Here is a 17,437-nt window from a genome sequence, read left to right as displayed (position 1 = left end):
TGTAACTAAATTAAATAAGGATTTCGGCAGCATACAGCTCAGCCTTCCACTTCAGTAGCTTATTGCTCGTAATCCCCCTTGCATCGGCAGCAATACAACTGAATACAATAAACCAAACTCATTTATCACCAAGTTTCCTCATGAGCTCCTGGCATATGAAGTGCCGTGATGGGAACAAGATCCAGGTGAAATTGCAGAGTCTTCTCTGATCCAGCAGTACCTTCTTCCCCAGGAGTCTGTCTCTCCAGGAAATCAGGAAAGTGTAATCACTGACTATTTCCATCTGAATTTTGCAAGTGATGGTGTGTGCCATCTACCTCCTATTTTGTATGGCTTGACCAGGTGGCTGCATGAGTTATCATGGCAAGAGGAATACAGGGTCTGATCCAAAGGCTGCAGAAGTCAACTGAAGGACTCTCATTTGTTTCAGGTAAGCCGACTTCCACTGAAGCACAGTTGGACTCCCTAGAAAGGTTTATTGTTTCTGTTGAAGGCCTGTAGTATAGACACGGGCTGAGTCAACAGCAGTGTCCCTAAAGGTGGTTAATACTCAGGTGTGTTTCAAACAGTATGCCTACCTCTGGGAGGAAATACCAGCCTCATTAATACAAAAGGGCTTGTGTGGGGCATTGTGTTGGGAGCACTACTCCCAAAGCAACCCGAACTGACCTCGAAAACTATTCAGAGCTTAATAAAAGCATTAATGAACTGCCCAGGATGTGTGTGGTGGTTCACCTTGAACATGGCTGACTCTGCTGTAGGAATCTTTCCCAGCTCACCCATTTTAATCTGATACCTTTTGGATTTTTGATCTTGTATTTGTATGTTTTAATTTTTCTGTACCTGAAGTGTTCTCTCAGCACCGTGAGTACTTTGAGGTACTATTGCTGGTTGTCTTGAGTCTCAGACTTCCTTTGTGGAAGGGCAGTGGCTTGCCACCCAACCTTTTCAAAATGAGTTCATACACTGTAAAATCTCTCTCTTAGGTCCTTATATAGCCCCCATTACCATAATATCTGAGCACTTCACACTCTTCATTGTGTATTTTTGCTCAACATCATGAGGTAGGGAAATGCTATTATCCCCCTTGATAGATGGGGACATATGGGGAGCTGAGGCCCGGATCTTCATAGGTATAGGCCTATTTCAATGGGAGTTAGGTACTTAACTACCTATGACTACCTGGGCCTGAGAGATTGCGTGACCTGCCCAAGTTCAGGCAGGAAATCTATGGTGGAGCAGGGAATTAAACCTGGTTCTAACCACTGGACCATACTTCCTTCCATTGACTTAAATGGGAGAAGAGTTAGGCCAATACTGAGAGCATTGGAAAACTCCATGGTTTTCAATTTTTTAATAAAATAATGGAGCAGCATCATTCCTTTGAATAGCTTAGTGTATCCTCATATTATATCTCCGTGCTGTTCATAGTCCATCTCTATATTGTGCAACCTTAGCTATAACTATAAACCAAAAGGATATTTAAAATGAAATAATTAAGCCAACATTTAAAATTTAAAAAAAATAAAGAAGCATACTAAATTTATTGCTATTAAGAGCTACATTTCAGTCTGCAAAAAGAGCAATTAAAGTCTGTGTGGAGAACTCTAATAACACTGCTCTACAGGCAAAATGATTCTGAAATTAATATAGTCAAACTTTACTAATTCTGGGTCACTGAGAATGAAAATGATGCTTAAAATTGTTGATTGGCTCTAGTTTTCAAGATATGCTATTGGGTCAGTATATACGACCCTTGACTTGGGAATAGCGGAGGATAAGTGAGTTATAAAGGGAAGGGATCTCAGTTTAAACCAGAAATGACTAAAATACATCTTTGACTGGATCTATGAATAAATCTATGACTGGGTTTGGACAGTACTTGCTTTTTAGGCAAAACAATGAATGATGCAATCTGAAGCTGGTATTGCGTCATACATGCAGGGGCGGCTCTAGGATTTGCGCTGCCCCAAGCAGGGTGGCAGGCCGCGGGGGGTGCTCTGGCGGTCGCCGGTCCCGCGGCTCCGGTGGACCTCCCGCAGGCGTGCCTGAGGGAGGTCCACCGGAGCCGCCTGCCGCCCTCCCGCGGGACGACGCCCAAAGCGTGCGATTGGCGCGCTGGGGTCTGGAGCTGGCCCTGCATACATGATATGAATTGCACCATGTTATTCCTAGAAGTCATGGATGATGCAATCATAACGAAGCTTACATCACTCTGCTGAAAAAATTGCCCTATATCAGCTCTAGAAATCATACAGTGTCGTGCTCTCTTATTTGTCAGTGTTTCATTTTGCAAAGGGACACATTTCTGTTTAGCCAAAGTGAGCAGAGATGCCTCGTACTTGTGTGAACAGTGCAGATAACTTCTGCTATGTTTGTGGTGAAGTGACTTTTGCATCACGAAAGCGCAGTATAACCACTATGGTTAAGAAAGCCTATCACCTTTATTTTGGCTGCAAAATTGGAGATCAGGACAAGAGGTGGGCCTCACACATATGCTGCAATGCTTGTGCAACAACTCTTCGCCAGTGGTTGAACAGGAAAAGGAAATCTATGCCTTTTGCAGTGCCAATGATTTGGAGAGAGCCAACAGATCATACCAGCAATTGTTACTTCTGCATGGTGCCTCCAGTTGGGAAAGATGTGTCAAAGAAGAAAAAGTGGACTGTGCATTATCCAAACATTCCATCAGCTATAAGCCCAGTACCCCATGGAGAAGGACTGCCGGTTCCTGATGCACCAGAATCATTCTCACTTGAGTCAGACGAGGAAGAGGATGAAACTTCTGGTCCTGAACCATCAGTGTAACAGGACCCACATTTCTCCCATCCTCCTCCTCTGAACCACACCTCATAACACAAGGTGAACTGAATGACCTTGTCAGGGATTTGGAACTACCCAAGAGTAAGGCAGAGCTGTTGGGCTCCAGACTACAGCAGTGGAATCTCCTGGCAGGTGATGTTAGGGTTTCCATGTTCCATGACCGTCAAAAGGATCTTGTCCCATTCTTCTTCATGGAAGGTGATCTTGTAGCCTGCAACAACATCGATGGTGTGATGGCAGCCCTCAACATCGTTCACGATCCAGATGAGTGGAGACTGTTCATTGATTCATCGAAGACGAGTCTTAAAGCTGTTTTACTGCATAATGGCAATGTTTTGCCATCAATTCCAGTTGGTCATGCAGTCCATATGAAGGAAACCTATGACAACATGAAACAACTTTTGAGGTGCATAAACTATGACCAACATCAGTGGCAGCTTTGTGGCAATTTGAAGGTTGTTGCTCTCTTGCTTGGTCTGCAGACTGGATACACAAAGTACTGCTGTTTTCTCTGCGAATGGGATAATCGTGCAAGAGATTCCTACTACATCAAGAAAGATTGGCCACTCCGACAGTCATTGGAGCCTGGGAGGAAAAGTGTTCAGCATCCACCACTTGTTGAATCAAGGAAGATTTTGTTACCACCCTTACACATCAAGCTGGGTCTGATGAAGAACTTTGTCAAGGCCACTGACAAAACAGAAGCAGCTTTCAAGTACCTCCGTGGAAAATTTCCAAGGTTAAGTGAAGCTAAGATAAAGGAAGGTGTCTTTGTTGGTCCTCAGATTCGTGAACTTCTTTGAGATGATGCATTTGACCATGCACTGCGTGGCAAGGAAAAGACGGCATGGAAAGCCTTCCAGTTAGTGGCAATAAATTTTCTCGGAAACAACAAGGCAGACAACTACAGGTTGTTGGTGGAAAACCTCCTCAAGGCATACAAAAGCCTTGGTTGCAACATGTCACTAAAGATACATTTTTTGCACTCTCATCTAGATTTTTTTCCACCGAACTGTGGAGCAGTGAGCGACGAGCACGGCGAGCGATTTCACCAGGACATTGCAACAATGGAGAAACGCTATCAGGGCAAATGGAGCCCATCAATGCTTGCAGACTATTGCTGGACAGTGACAAGAGATGCTCCATTTAATGAATACAAGAGACAAGCCAAGATGCGCCGAGTAGACACTGAATAGGACTAAACTATGTACATAATAGTTTTTTGCCTTTTGTTTCATAATAAATTTTAGTTATATAACCCTTTTGCTGATTTTTAAAGTGTTACATAAACAGGACAGGTGAAATATTATCATGTAAAGCAACCATAAACACATGAAAAGACCTAGGTTTACAATTTATGATTAAAACTCTACTATCTACACAATATACATAGACATAAAATGTAAAAACTTAAATACCTTAGAAACAGTAGCCAATCAGTTGTTTTAATTGTCATATTTGAATTCAGCACATCAAAATACATAATAAATAGCACATTTTATCTCTGAAGCAGACGACGTCTCAAAAATTGTAGACCAGTGTAACGTGTGTGAGAGAAGATATTGACATACCTGTTTGCAAACTTATCTTTTGAGAACATTGTTACAAGTTTCTAGAGCCATATGATAATAGAGTAAAAACATGCCATTTACCTACTGGAGCAGACCAGCATACAACCTTAAAAAGCAATTAGAAAATAATCAAGATCTTCCTTTATTTTTTAAATAATTAAAATTATCTCCATCTTAAGGCCCAAAGGGTTTTACAATACTTGCAAGCTAGATGCCATTAATTTTTCATAATGTTCATTTATTATAATATGGTTTTCTTAACACTAATAGTTCTTGAAAAGTACCATGTTTTGGAATCAATTATCTTCATCATGTAACAGCAGCAGTGGCAATATGGCATTACATGTTTGTGTCAAAGAACTGCATTTGTTTAACTTCAAGTGAAATAAAAAACCAGAGGGTTTGAAAAATCTTTCCACTTCTCTGGTCCTTTTACAGCAGAGATTGATTTTTAAATCAGGCTTGGGGTGCGGGGGAGGACTTTATTTTTACTCCAAAAGGAGATTTAAAATAAGCATTTTTAATAGAACAAACAGTCCCCGTACTTTAAGATGCATCTAAATGAAAAACAAATTATACAATAGCTATTGATTTCTTTCTTTGCAAGTAATTATTCTCTGTCAAACATTCTTATTATTTTACCTCCATCTGCACAGCTCAGTGTATAACTATGACAGCCAGGCTTGTATTTGCACTTAATTCTTTCCATCCCTCTCACAGAGAAACAGATCTTTTGTCTTTTTATTAAATAGTATGACACCATGTAGAGCAAATGGCAATAACAATAATTAACCCATAAATTAGCAGAGGTAAAACCAGATCAATACAATTTCTCTGAACAGGTTTTTATTTTTTTTTATGGTGACTTTTTTGCTTTATAAACCAGTCTATTTCCCCCCTGATTACATGATGGGTGAAGACTGACACATTTGAGTTCTTTGCTGCCTCTAGGGGCTGGTAGGGTGACCAGATAGCAAATGTGAAAAATTGGGACAGGGGTGGGGGGTGGTAGGTGCCTATATAAGAAAAGTCCCAAATATCGGGAAAGTTCCTATAAAATCAGGACATCTGGTCACCCCAGGGCTGAGCAGGTTGCATGGTGTTAAGAAGTGTTATAGCAAGTGACTTTTTGAGGATGGAGTTTATGTTCACAGGATCATCAAAATATGGTAGCTGCTGCCTGAGATTGCTAGAATAGAGATTCTGTTGAAGAGGTTAGGGCATAGTAGAGATGATTAGTTTAAAAACTTCTCATCTGCATGCAGCTGTATGGGACAAATTCCATACTCGCCCCCTAAGATCAGACCAAGGTTTATTGGAAGAGGTTCCCCAAAGCCTGGTCCTATCCTGCTTATTCCTATCCTGGTCATTTTGTATGGCTCTGACAGTGTAAATCAACTGTAAAGCCAGTGGATCCAAGCCCACAAGAATTTCACCCTGCTCAGGAGCCATTGTGGCTGCTAACTCATTGTTCCTTCTAGTCCCCATCTGAGTAAGTGCGTAATCTCTGGCTGCTGTAATGGCTTCTGCTTGTATATTGATGCCACCTTTCTCACTCCCCACCCGTGTCTTGGACCTCTATAAACAACAAGTGACCAAGATGAAGTCAGTCTTGTAACTTTTCTCAGGATATGTAAGAATTTATCCCAAGGAAACCCAATGGCTGGCAAAGGAGTGGCCAGTAATTCTATATGAAAAGAATGAGTGTGAATGAGCATACACAGAGATTGTAAGAGCCAACACCCAGCTTGTGATGGGGGAGTAATTAAACCTGAACTCTGAATTTCCTGGGTGTCACCACTTTAGAGCCACATTCTGGTTTTAAAACAATTAGATTGTTTTTTTGCTTCTGTTAAAGAAAATAAGGGGGGGTGTGTGGAAACCAGGGAACTAAAATTTTCCCTGATGCAAAATGACACATGTCCCTGAACAATTACATAAATAAATCACCTGTAACTTGAAATAGATTCCTATTACTTAAATAGAATCAAAGGAAATGAAGGTAAACCAAGATTAGCAGTATCAGAGAGGTAGCCGTGTTAGTCTGGTTCTGTAAAAGCAGCAAAGAATCCTGTGGCACCTTAGGCTGAAAACCCATCCCGGCAGGGTATATAAGGCAGGTGTGGACACTCACCAGCGCTTTAATTGTCCTCAGGGAATAAGGAGTATCAGAATTGTTTGGGGGAGAATCTGTGCAGGCACAGCTGCACTCCAGCCGTAGGAATTATACGATATCTTTGAGCAGGTATCAAGGTCCATGCTGATAGGGGGCCATGATCGGGACGCACAACAATGGGTGGGTGAAAGTTAAAGAGCTGCGTGCATTATTATTACAAAGCCCGCGAGGGTCGCGGAGGGCTGCCCCCCCCCTGCCGTTTTACAGGGAGATGGACCAGGGATGGGGGTGACCCCACACCCACCAATCCCAGGACAACGATGGACCCACTTGAGGCTGGGAGGGGACAGGAGGAGGCGGCGGCAGGCGAGGGGAGGGGAACTGGAATGGGAGCTCCTGGGATGGGAGGCCAGAGTGGGCAGCCAGCATGGAGCTCTTCTCAGGAGAGGGAAGCCCTGGAGAGGAAGGGGGTATGGCTGCATGCGCCGCCAGACTAGATGGTGGAATAGCCCGATGTGGTCTATCACACGGTGTAATAGAATGCTAAAGTGAGAACTCCTCAGTGTAACAATTCATGTGTCTGAGATAGTGATACAAATGCTGCCCCCTGTTATGTTGTCATTTCTCTCTTTCTACAGAGATGTGACCTTGGGGACTGAGCAGTTCCACACAGCACAGACAAAAAAAAAAAAAAAAAAAAAAAAAAAGAGAGAAAGAGGGACATGCTGAAAACTGTCTTCATCACTCTGCTAGAGAAGAGAGAAAGGAGAAGGAGAGAGAAGAGAAGAGAGGAAGGTAGAGAAAGAGAAATGCAGGCCAAGAGGAAAGAGCTGCTGTGCAGTCCCAAAGCTTTTGCCTTGTGCCCCCAATCAGCTCAAACCACCTTTCCCAGCATTCAGGTTCTTACACCCCACCTCAACACCTGCGTTCCCCCTTCAACCAGCAGCCCACCTACCCCCCCACCACCCTTCCTCTCCCCCCCCCCCCATGCCATGCAGTACTATGCAAGTGATCACAATGGGCATTTTGACGTCCCCTACTGATCTTCCTGTCTGGGAAAAAAAGTGCTGCCTGCTTCTCCTGAACAGGCCACTGTTCCGAAGATGCGTGCATCATCACCTCCTTCCAGCCCAGCCTGTGTAAATGTCAATAAAGCAGTGATCCACAACACACTGGACTTATAGACTAACAGACGTTTTGCAGCATGAGCTCGGATGCAAGAGTGGAAATTTCCAGGGGCAGGTAAATATAAGCAAGCAAGAAGCAAGCTAGAGATGACGAGGTTAGATCAATCAGGGAGGATGAGGCCCTGTTCTAGCAGTTGAGGTGTGAAAACCAAGGGAGGAGAAAGATTAGCAGCAAGCCCAGGCCAGCTAACTATCTAGAGAAGTTCTGTCCTGCCCCTCAAGGTGATATTGGGTGCTAGGTGTGTATGTAGGTGAGAGATTATAACAGGGAACTCCTCAGATCTCTGTAAGGAATATTGAGGTTGCTCAGTGATGATTTGGTGAAAATTTGAAGGGAAAAAAAGGGGGGGGGGAGAAAGAACTTGTAGGTCAAGTTTTAGCCTGAAGCCAATCTGTTATGACTCACATACTCTCTTAAAAAAAAAAAAAAAGATTTCTTAAGGATTTATTATGGAAACACTAAGAGAACCTTATCTATATTGCAGGAGTAAACCAGCTCCTCTTCATTAATGCCTCTGGGGTATAACACAAGCTGTTTATTAGGTAGTGAATTCAACCCACATATATGAGGAAAATCTGAAATGTGAACACACTCATAACGTGCTGGGTTATGGTTTAGGAGTTCATGTGCAGGACACTGTACAATGATTAAATCCAGCCCAACAGGGACAACTAACCGGAGCCTGGCACTTCATTTACCACGCTGAGATGTTTAGGGGGGAAGAGAGTCGTCTGGCAGTGTGTTAGCCTCCCTCAGTTATGATGTGCGCCTGTGGAACTTTTCAAAGATGGTTTTGGTAGAAAGAGGGTCTCTGCAGCCTTGTTGAAATCTCCACATTGTGGGAAAACCTGTATAAAGAGGGAGATGTTGCAATGTGCTCTAGGGGCCTGATCCAATGCCTACTGAAGTCAATGGAAAGATTGCCGTTGACTTCAGCAGGAGTTGGATTGGGTCCTAGACGAAGTGAGAGGAGCTTCTTCCGCACTGAAGAATTTGACATTTTGGAAGCCCCATGACACCTGAGATTGTCAGCCCAAAAGCCTCTTGTGGTTGGGGGTTGGAAGGTGTTAATGAGGGTCTCCTGGGCAGATGGGGGTTGGTGATAACACAGAAGTGATGCTTTTAGCCTCCAAAGGCCTGAGCTTTTCCCCACTTTGAAGTCCATGGCAGTTTTCCTACTGGGGCCCCAAGTGTGTATGCTTATAACATAGTCTGCGCTGCTTTTCCAGTCCACTTGAGGTGTATGTGATAGACTCTTCCAATGCCATCTGCTCAATAAGAAAGGGTAAGAAGAGCAGCTCAGATTGACACTGCCCTTCCATGGCTCTCTCAAAGTCACTGCTAGAGGGTGAGTTTTCTTAACGTGCATAATCTGTAGCCTGTAACCTTGTGGGAGTTGGGGGGAGAGAAGGGGGTAAAATTAAATAAATAGTCTTCCTTGCTGGTGCTTCCCGTTCTTCCAGACTTAGGACAGGAATCCATTCTTTCCATACCAAAATACAGGTAACTCACGCTTTGTATGAAATGTGAGAAATAAACAGAATGGTAACAGTTCAGATAATGATCCAGCTAAATATTCCCAGGTGGTCAAGAAGCACAGTCCTACAGCAAATGAAAGGGTTTCAAATAGAAAGCAGAATGATGGAAGTATAGTGTAAGAGTGCAAGAATCATTTAAAAGGTGCTAAATCCCTAGACATTTTAATAATACAATTATTGTGTGAGTAGAAAGTTCTGCCTTTTTCCTCTGTTGCTGCTTTATAGTTTTGGCTTTCAGGATTAATTTTTTCTACCACAGGGCTAAGAACACAACTTTTCAAAAATCCTCTCTCCTTGGTCCTACTTTTGGCAGTTGCTAAAATTCTTAGAGGCACTAACAATAGAAATACCCCACTCTCCAGCTAAAATTTTTTTTAAACGATACCCACTATGGATCACCCTGCTTAATCATCATAATTCACAAAAGTACCTGGATGTGTTGCAGATGCTGGTTAAAAACAACCCTGATCGGCTTGCTAAGGAAACCTGATATCAGCAGTCAAGTTCATCTGTGCGGAGAACCGTGGTCATCTGCATTACTCCCAAACCTTTCACTCTTTCTGTGTTTTTTGGTTTCTTCTTGATCTGATAGCATTTGTGTATTTTGCAGTGCGTATTGATAAATGCCATCGGCAGCAATTTAGCATAGAATCCTTGCAGGTTATCTCCATTGAGTCACTGGGCTAGGTTTACAAAGGGGACTTTGACCAGCATTGCAATGCCTAATCCCTAGGCAGTTTAGTGCCTGGTGGAATCCACAGCTCTGAGAAAGATGTATGGACAGAGTTAAGTATCTAAGAATGGGATGCACAGAAGCCAGCAAACTGAGCAGGGAGCCACTGTAACTAGCTAGTAGGAAAGGTTGAGAAGGGAGCGGCCTAAGCCCTGCCCCCAAAAGGGAGTTAGGCATCTAACTCCTGGTGGGAGGGAGGTACCTCCTACCACTTAGGATTTGCAGCAATGAATCTTCTCCTGGAGTTAGGGCTGGCCTGGCTTAGGTACCTTTCTTATAAAAAACAAACAAAAAGAAGGTGCTGTGCCCTTCTCCCTATATGTAGATTACTGAGTCAGAGCACACCGGGGTTGGATGGATTTAAAGCAGGCTGAAATTTGGCCTTGAAAATTATCTAATGGTGAAAGCAAGGAATTGGGACTCAGGACCCATGATTTCTGTTCCCAGTTCTAACACCGGCTTGCCTTGTGATCTTAACAAATTTTCTTAGTCTAGTTGTGCTTCAGTTTACCTACGTGTAGAATGGATGTAGTAGTTCATCTTAATTGTTTGCAAAGATCTGTAGATGAGGTGCTGAATACCAAGAACTGTTCTTTATTCTAGCTGATAAAAATACATTTGAAAAGTTGACTTAGATGGAAATTCTTAAACATTCTCCAGTTACATACTGTACAAGCAGCTCTGCTTTATTTTAGATCCTGGCTCTTATTCTCTAGTGTATTTACTCTGTAATTTATATTCTGATTACCTTTTTCTTTTTTATTTCAACTATGGATATGTTAGACAGACACAATGAAAGTTCTCATTATTACAGATCACTCAGGCTTGGTCTACAACTAAAATTTAGGTCAACCTACCTACATCGCTCAGCTGTGTGAAAAATTCTAGCCCTGCAGAGACATAAATAAACTGACCTAAGCCCCAGTGTGGACATAATCAACTTAGCTATTGCCTCTTGAGGGAGTGGATTTGCTACAGTGATGAACCAACCCCTTCCATCACTGTAATAAGCGTCTACAGTGGCATAATTACAGCTGTGCCATGGTAGTGCTTGTAGTGTAGATATACGTTTTAGAGTGTTAGGAACCCACTGGATCATCCTAGGACCCTTGAGTTCTGATACTGTTGCTGATTGTTAATTACCCATTAAGGATTCAAATGTAGGCTATTTTTACTTAGCGTCACACACCTGATTAATGACATTGACACTAGTTGCCTTTAGTTTTGTGGAGGAATAATATCACAAATTACAGCTCTTCAGACAGGAGAAGAAACTTAAAACACACAAATAAAATTCCCCAAAAGCTTGCCTGTTCACATTCCAAAGACAGTGCAGGTTTTATAACACTTTGAGTACTAACTCAAGGCTTTTCACAACCAATATTAGTAATACAAGGAGTAATAAGACATTATAGATTGTCCAGATGCAACATGAGCTGAAAGAAAAATGTGGCATAGCATAGTTTTAGGGAAACTCAAGCCAACAGTGTGAAAAATGAAATTCTTCTTATCTTGAACTTCAGTAATTTCTTTAGTGGGTAATGCATCACTTGATTTTAATCTGGAGTAATTACCTTTTGAGCATGAAAAACCTCTCCTTCCACTGGAGTAAAGTGGGATCATAAACAGGTTGAATCTCCTGTTTTAAGGCAAGACTTTGACATTTGTTGTAAACCAAAGAGTCGGAAGTCATGTGGAAAAGGACAAAAAAGTAGGCAAGATCTACGATGCTGTCATAAGTTTGTCTGTAGATCTGTACATTCCATAGCATCTGTCTCCTTGGCAGGAAGAGCAGGAATGCTCAAGCCAGTGATTGATAGTGTGATGAATCAACTGAGCAACGATGAGTCAGCAGGGGGCAGTGTGGTGAATCTGCTAATGGTGATTCGGCTGTGTTTTTCCTCCTGTTTGGAGGGTGATGGGTTTGGCAGGGGAGGGTCCTATGGCAGTTAGTTGGGAGCAGTGGGTCCCAGAGGCACAGTGTCTGTGGCCATGGGAGGAGCGGGGTGGTGGGCCTTTGGAGAGTACTTATTGTTTGCATTTCAGTAGCAACTAGGAGCCTGAGTCCCAATTAAGACTCCATTGTGCTAGGCACCATACAAACATGTAACAAAGACAGACCCTGTCCCAAAGAGCTTGTACTGGGAACCCCCAGGTGCTAGAGCCATAGAGCCTGTGCTGCCAATACACCTACTCCTACAGCATTTGCCTCAGCTGTGGTACACTGGGTGCACTACCAGGCACTGGGTAAGCTAAGGTGTGGTATTCTGCCAGGCTGGAGACTCCATGAAAGACCGACTTTTATCTCAGATCAGAGCTCTGCCCCCAAAACTGAAAGCAGACTGGAGACCGGGGAGGGAAGAAACCTTGGGTAAGCATATATACGTTTTCCTATTTCCAAGCTGTTGAAAAGATATTGCAAACATTGGAAAATGGAGAGAAACCCTTGAGTTCTAATACCAACACAAACATTGACTGGTATTCAGGTGGGACACTAACTTGCCTTAGCTGCACCTGTGCTTATGAATTAAGACTACTTTTTCAAATACAGCTCAGTCCTCTGCTTTGGTTGCTTGGCTGTTCAATAAAGCTGTTGGTACTTTGCCTAGGCTGGTTGGTAAGACTGGAATGTGCAGCATACATTCAGGGGCACTGGAGCAGGTGCTTCCACATTCACCCTTAATTAAACGGCAGAGCCAATCAGTAAAGACAGGAGGTGTGAGTGGAGCACAGAATTGGGATGAAGGTAAATAATTTAGGTTTGATTTTATTTTCTGATTTGTTTTTTGGCTTCACTTTTCCCCAGTGGCAGAATCCCCACGGTCTGAGTCACTTTCAGTGCCTTAACCTTTCAGCCTCTGTTTTTCCCTTTCTGAATTGGGGATACTAGTTTTCACTGTAGCTACTTTCACAGGTATATTGTGAATGTTAATTAGTTAATGTTTGTGTCGAACAAAAAAAGACCTTTGAAAAGTGCTGTAAAGTAACCAATTGTTATTAATAAGGACAAAACTAAATCCATATTTTAGATATAAAATGGTTCAAGCATTGAGACTTTCACCCCAGTTTAAAGAGCACATACTACAGCAAAAGAAATAGTAAATTTGATCTGCTGTCTGAGGAATGTTTTATATTAGCTAGGTTGCCCTCATACAGCCTCTTGGGAGGTGATGAGCCATGACAGTATTTGCTATCATTCTTTTAAGTTCTACTATAGCTGGGAGAATTCATTGCTAATGGTAATATTGGATTAGTCAGAAGGATGCCCGTACCGCTCCAGATATCTCATTAATAAAACTTGGTGTAAATCCTGTTTTTTTTTTGTTTGTTTTTTTGTGTGTGGAAGCATGAACATGTTACCTATCCACATTTCCAATGAAAACTGCCCCTCACTCTCCAGCTGTCCCAGTTGCAGGATGTACTGCTCCTCAGCTGTTCATTTCTTTGAGCAGAGTTGAATATACTCACTAGCACTTGACTTTAATGATCAAGTTTCTATGGAGGCATTGGTCACTTGAGACCAGGTTGAGTTCTATTTTGTACTGAAAGCACAGATTCAGCCTCTTTATTATGTATAAAAGCATAATCTCCCCAATCTTACAGCAGTCACTCTCTGAGCATATTTTTCTGAGAATTTGAAAGCAGACCTGTTAATTAGATTAGAGTTCAAATGAATGAAACTCAGTTCTTTAAGGAATTTAGTATGTCAGTTTTTTGTCCCATAATAATAATTTAGACACTTCAAACCTACTTCAGAATTGAAATGTGCATAGATTAAAAACGAATTTATTTAAATATTATTAAGTTAAGGGTGACTTGATCTAATGGCTGTGATTATTAAGGCTACAAATTGGGGTCAGGTCTATAGCTCAGGTTAACTTAAGTAGGGCTATTGAGTAGTGTCTCTGTCACAATCGCCATCATTCCTCTGTTAATTGGCATGCCACAGTTCCTTGGTTGTAGTCAGCCAAGGGTCAGAGGAAGACTGAACACACGTATTAAGAGTTCTTTCACTGGTTCATTACTTGGCCCAATAGTCACTGATCTTTAAAGGTTCTGCGGTTGCCAGCTAGTTGGAGAATCAATGCTTGCAAGGTTGTTTCTGTTGGAATGAGAAGCTGGTGATATGATTCAGCTATATGCTTGGTGTAAGCTTGTTTATTTACAAAAAATGTTCACCAAGTCCCATTTCCCTGAATGCAGTACAAATGAACAACAGCAGGGAATTTCCTTGCTCAGAAATCTGAAAGTTTGCCCCTCCAGCAAGTTCTTTGTCTAAGAAGCTCCATTTTTCTGCTTCCTCTAAGGGTCAAACTCACAATGTCTTTTCCTGACTTTCTGCCTTCAACGCTCATACCCTGAGACTGATAGCCAACCAGGAAATGCCCCCAGTTCACATGACTTTGTTCTGACCTGCCATGCTGTCTAATGGCTTAGGTGGTAGCTCCCAGCCACCGTCTATTTTTACTACATAAAGGGGCTTGATTGCTCCTTCTGCTGAGCCTGAAAGGCACAGCCATTGACTTTAACAAGGTCTGGGATTGTTTTTTGATCTATGGTATGTCTTCACTAAGAGCGCTACAGCAGCACACCTTCTGTCAACCTTAACAGTGTCTATCTCAGCTCTTATGTCAGCTTACCTGTGTCTCGAAGAGGTGTGAATTTTTCATATCCCTGAGCGAAATGGCTAGGTTGACATAAGTTTTAAGTGTAGATCAGGCCTAAGACACATTTAATGGTAGCTACTTGCGCCTTTCTGTCTTTAAAACTAATTTTCATCTGGTATGAAACCACAAATGCTAAAATGCTTTAATCATCTTGTTATTTCGAGGCATCTCTGTAGAACAGAGTTTATCTTGTCTGGGTGCTTTGACAGTACATTTCCATATGATAATATGTTCTGGATTTCTTTTAATAGTAACTTTAACTCTGGGTTTGTAATGCTTAGTTATGGAATAATTGTAGCAACCTTTTAATGCCTTTTGCCTTTTAAGTTTCTGATATGTACCCTCACCCTTAACTCCACTGTAACTTAGTTTGTTTGGGTTTTTTTGTCTTGGAATTTACATAAGTGCTTAAAAACCTTTTGAGGATCTGGGCCATAGTGCCTTTCATCTGCAGGCATCCCAAACACTTTGCAAAGTTAAGAAAGTAATACAAAAACAAAACATGGGGATCACTTCATCGATCAGTGAAATGTAGCCTCCTCTGGAGTGAATGAAAAGGTGTCAGCTGATGAATAGTGCTCAGCTTTGCAGAACAATTAGGATAAGAAGTGAATGTGTGTTTTTAATTTGAAAAAAAAATGCAGAATGTAACTAGCTGAACGGGAATTTGGTCAAGACACAGTGCTTTCCCCATTAGAGAGTATGGATGTTGAGTGCTACAAGATCTTTGACTGCAAGAGCTCCCAACATCAGTTTTACATTTCCTCCAAAAGATGCTAATTCCAGTGGTACAGTGCCTCCTGCGATAGTGGTTCAGTTCTGACTCAGTGGGAAGAGACCAAGCTATCAAATGATAGCAAGTGGGGTTTACCTTAGAAAATTTGCATCCAAGTATTAACCCAGGCCCTGCTTAGCTTTTAAGATCGATGGAATCAAAGCATAAGGTAGAATGAATGCAACCTTCAAAGTTCTCTTGGACTTCCAAAGGTGATTAATATGAGTATCACTGCACTCTAATTGCATCTAAAAATTTCCTCTACCATGAGATGTGTTAAATAATGGGTAGTGTGGCTCTTCAGCTTTTGCCCAAACAACTAAAAAAAATCCAACATCTGGAACTGATTGAAATTGTGCCATTAGTAGGGGGAAAGGGAAGAACAGTATTCTATGCTGTGAACTTGAGATCCGTTAAGGCTAAAGAGGTTAATACATGATGGTAAATCAACATGGTTCTGAAATGCAAAGGACTCTGCGTACTTAGCATGATTTCTGCATATTTCACTGAATTCTTTTGTACCAAAACATAAACCAAACAAGCAAATAAAACCCAAGCAAGAATATCATTGAAGAGGGCTTTGAAATGGTAGGTTTTTGGACTTGAGTAATGAAAACGATATTAAAAATGTATTATTCATAATGTGAAAAATGCAGTCTTCCTCTTCTGTTGACACACAATTATTAGATTTTGGAGGATTACTGTACCTGAATTTGTTTTGCTACTGGCACAACGTAAATGGCATCAGAACTTTTTGAACCAAGGAAGCAATTTAGGAATTCAATACTGTGGTAAAGAAAAACAAATAGGTCTTGTCTGTTAGCATACAATGGCCCTAAAAAAATACAACTGCAATTTTATGGCTGACCTGTGCTGTAATTTGATACTGGTGGTTCACTAACAGAATGCACATTTATAGTCTGGATGCCTAGCAGTTAGAAAAACAAGTATCTGTGCAAATCTCCTTGTAGGACCTATCAGTCAGAGAATGGAAGCAAAGGCAGTACCTAAAGACATTCCTTGATATGCCCATGCAATGCCTCTTTTTTTTTTTTTTTTTATTAACAAAAGCCCTAGAGACTCGAAACCAGCTGAAATGTTTTGCTTCAGGTTTTGGAGGCTGATTTATTTTCAGGTCAACTAACACTTTGAGTAAATGTGGTTGCTCGAGTGCTGGGGCAGTATTAAAGCACCATGGCAACTCCACAATATGTGCTCAGCAAAGCAAGCAAGAATGGCAGGAAGGACCAAGAACCACAGAGAGGATTCAAAGCTTGTCTGCATGGGAAATTGACCGGTATATATTTATTTAATTATTATTCTGCTCTAGCTATGCCAGTAATACTCCCCTGTGTGGACACTTTATTCTGAAATAATTACTCCATTTCCAAACAGTTACTGCGCTCTAGCTATGCTAGTCAGTTTCCCCACATAGACACTCAGTGAAGGTTAATTGTTGGACTCCCATTGATGTTAAGATGTGGCTTGCTGTCATGTTCTTGCAAACGTCTCTGAAACAAGGCAGACTAGGACTTTTGACTCTCAAATGCTATATAGACTTTCAGAGAGTCTCTCTCTGCCTCTCATTTTCAAGCCAGGTAGGCTGGGAATGCACCTTGCGTTGCTCTGTAGTGACCCCCACCTCACTACATCATTAAAATCTTAAGAGTGAGCCACATACAGACATCCTTGACCAGAGGAAGTGATGCAGCAAATACACTAGTGGGCTAGATCCAACGCCCAATGAAGTCCATTGGAGTCTCTTCATTTGCTTAATAGGAGATGGACTGGGCCCTCGGAGCAGGGAAAATTTAAAGTGTGGGATTTAAATTCCAGTTTACACTAATAATGTAGCCATGTCTCAAAGCTGTTTAAAACTTGGTTCAAATGTGTACTGAACTATTTTCTAATATATGACTCTACCCTGTGAGGTGCTGAGGACTAGCACAAAATTAACCTAGAAAGACAATGCAAAGTTAGCCATCTCCATTTTCTGGTCCATTTACCATGCATTTCAACTTTTGTT

At 41.8% G+C, this 17,437-nt stretch overlaps 1 protein-coding gene across 8 annotated transcripts in view; it reads left to right on the top strand.

The window, feature by feature from the left end:
- Positions 1 to 17,437, top strand: part of GRM7 (glutamate metabotropic receptor 7) — a 1,280,044-nt gene that overhangs the window by 5,255 nt on the left and 1,257,352 nt on the right. Inside the window, exon 2 of one of the 8 annotated variants that reach the window (XM_039481468.1) lies at positions 12,280 to 12,340. The exons of 6 other annotated variants lie outside the window; for them this stretch is intronic. The gene's annotated coding sequence lies outside the window, so the exon portion shown is untranslated. Of the gene's footprint in view, positions 1 to 12,279; positions 12,341 to 17,437 lie in introns of those variants that run through there. One more of the 8 variants, XM_039481470.1, reaches the window with a different exon arrangement.

The sequence above is a fragment of the Mauremys reevesii genome, linkage group 7 (genome assembly GCF_016161935.1).
Source record: "Mauremys reevesii isolate NIE-2019 linkage group 7, ASM1616193v1, whole genome shotgun sequence".
In the NCBI taxonomy this organism is placed as follows: domain Eukaryota; kingdom Metazoa; phylum Chordata; order Testudines; family Geoemydidae; genus Mauremys; species Mauremys reevesii.
The sequence above is the reverse complement of the archived record's forward strand: the minus strand, read 5'-3'. Positions and strand labels throughout refer to the sequence as shown.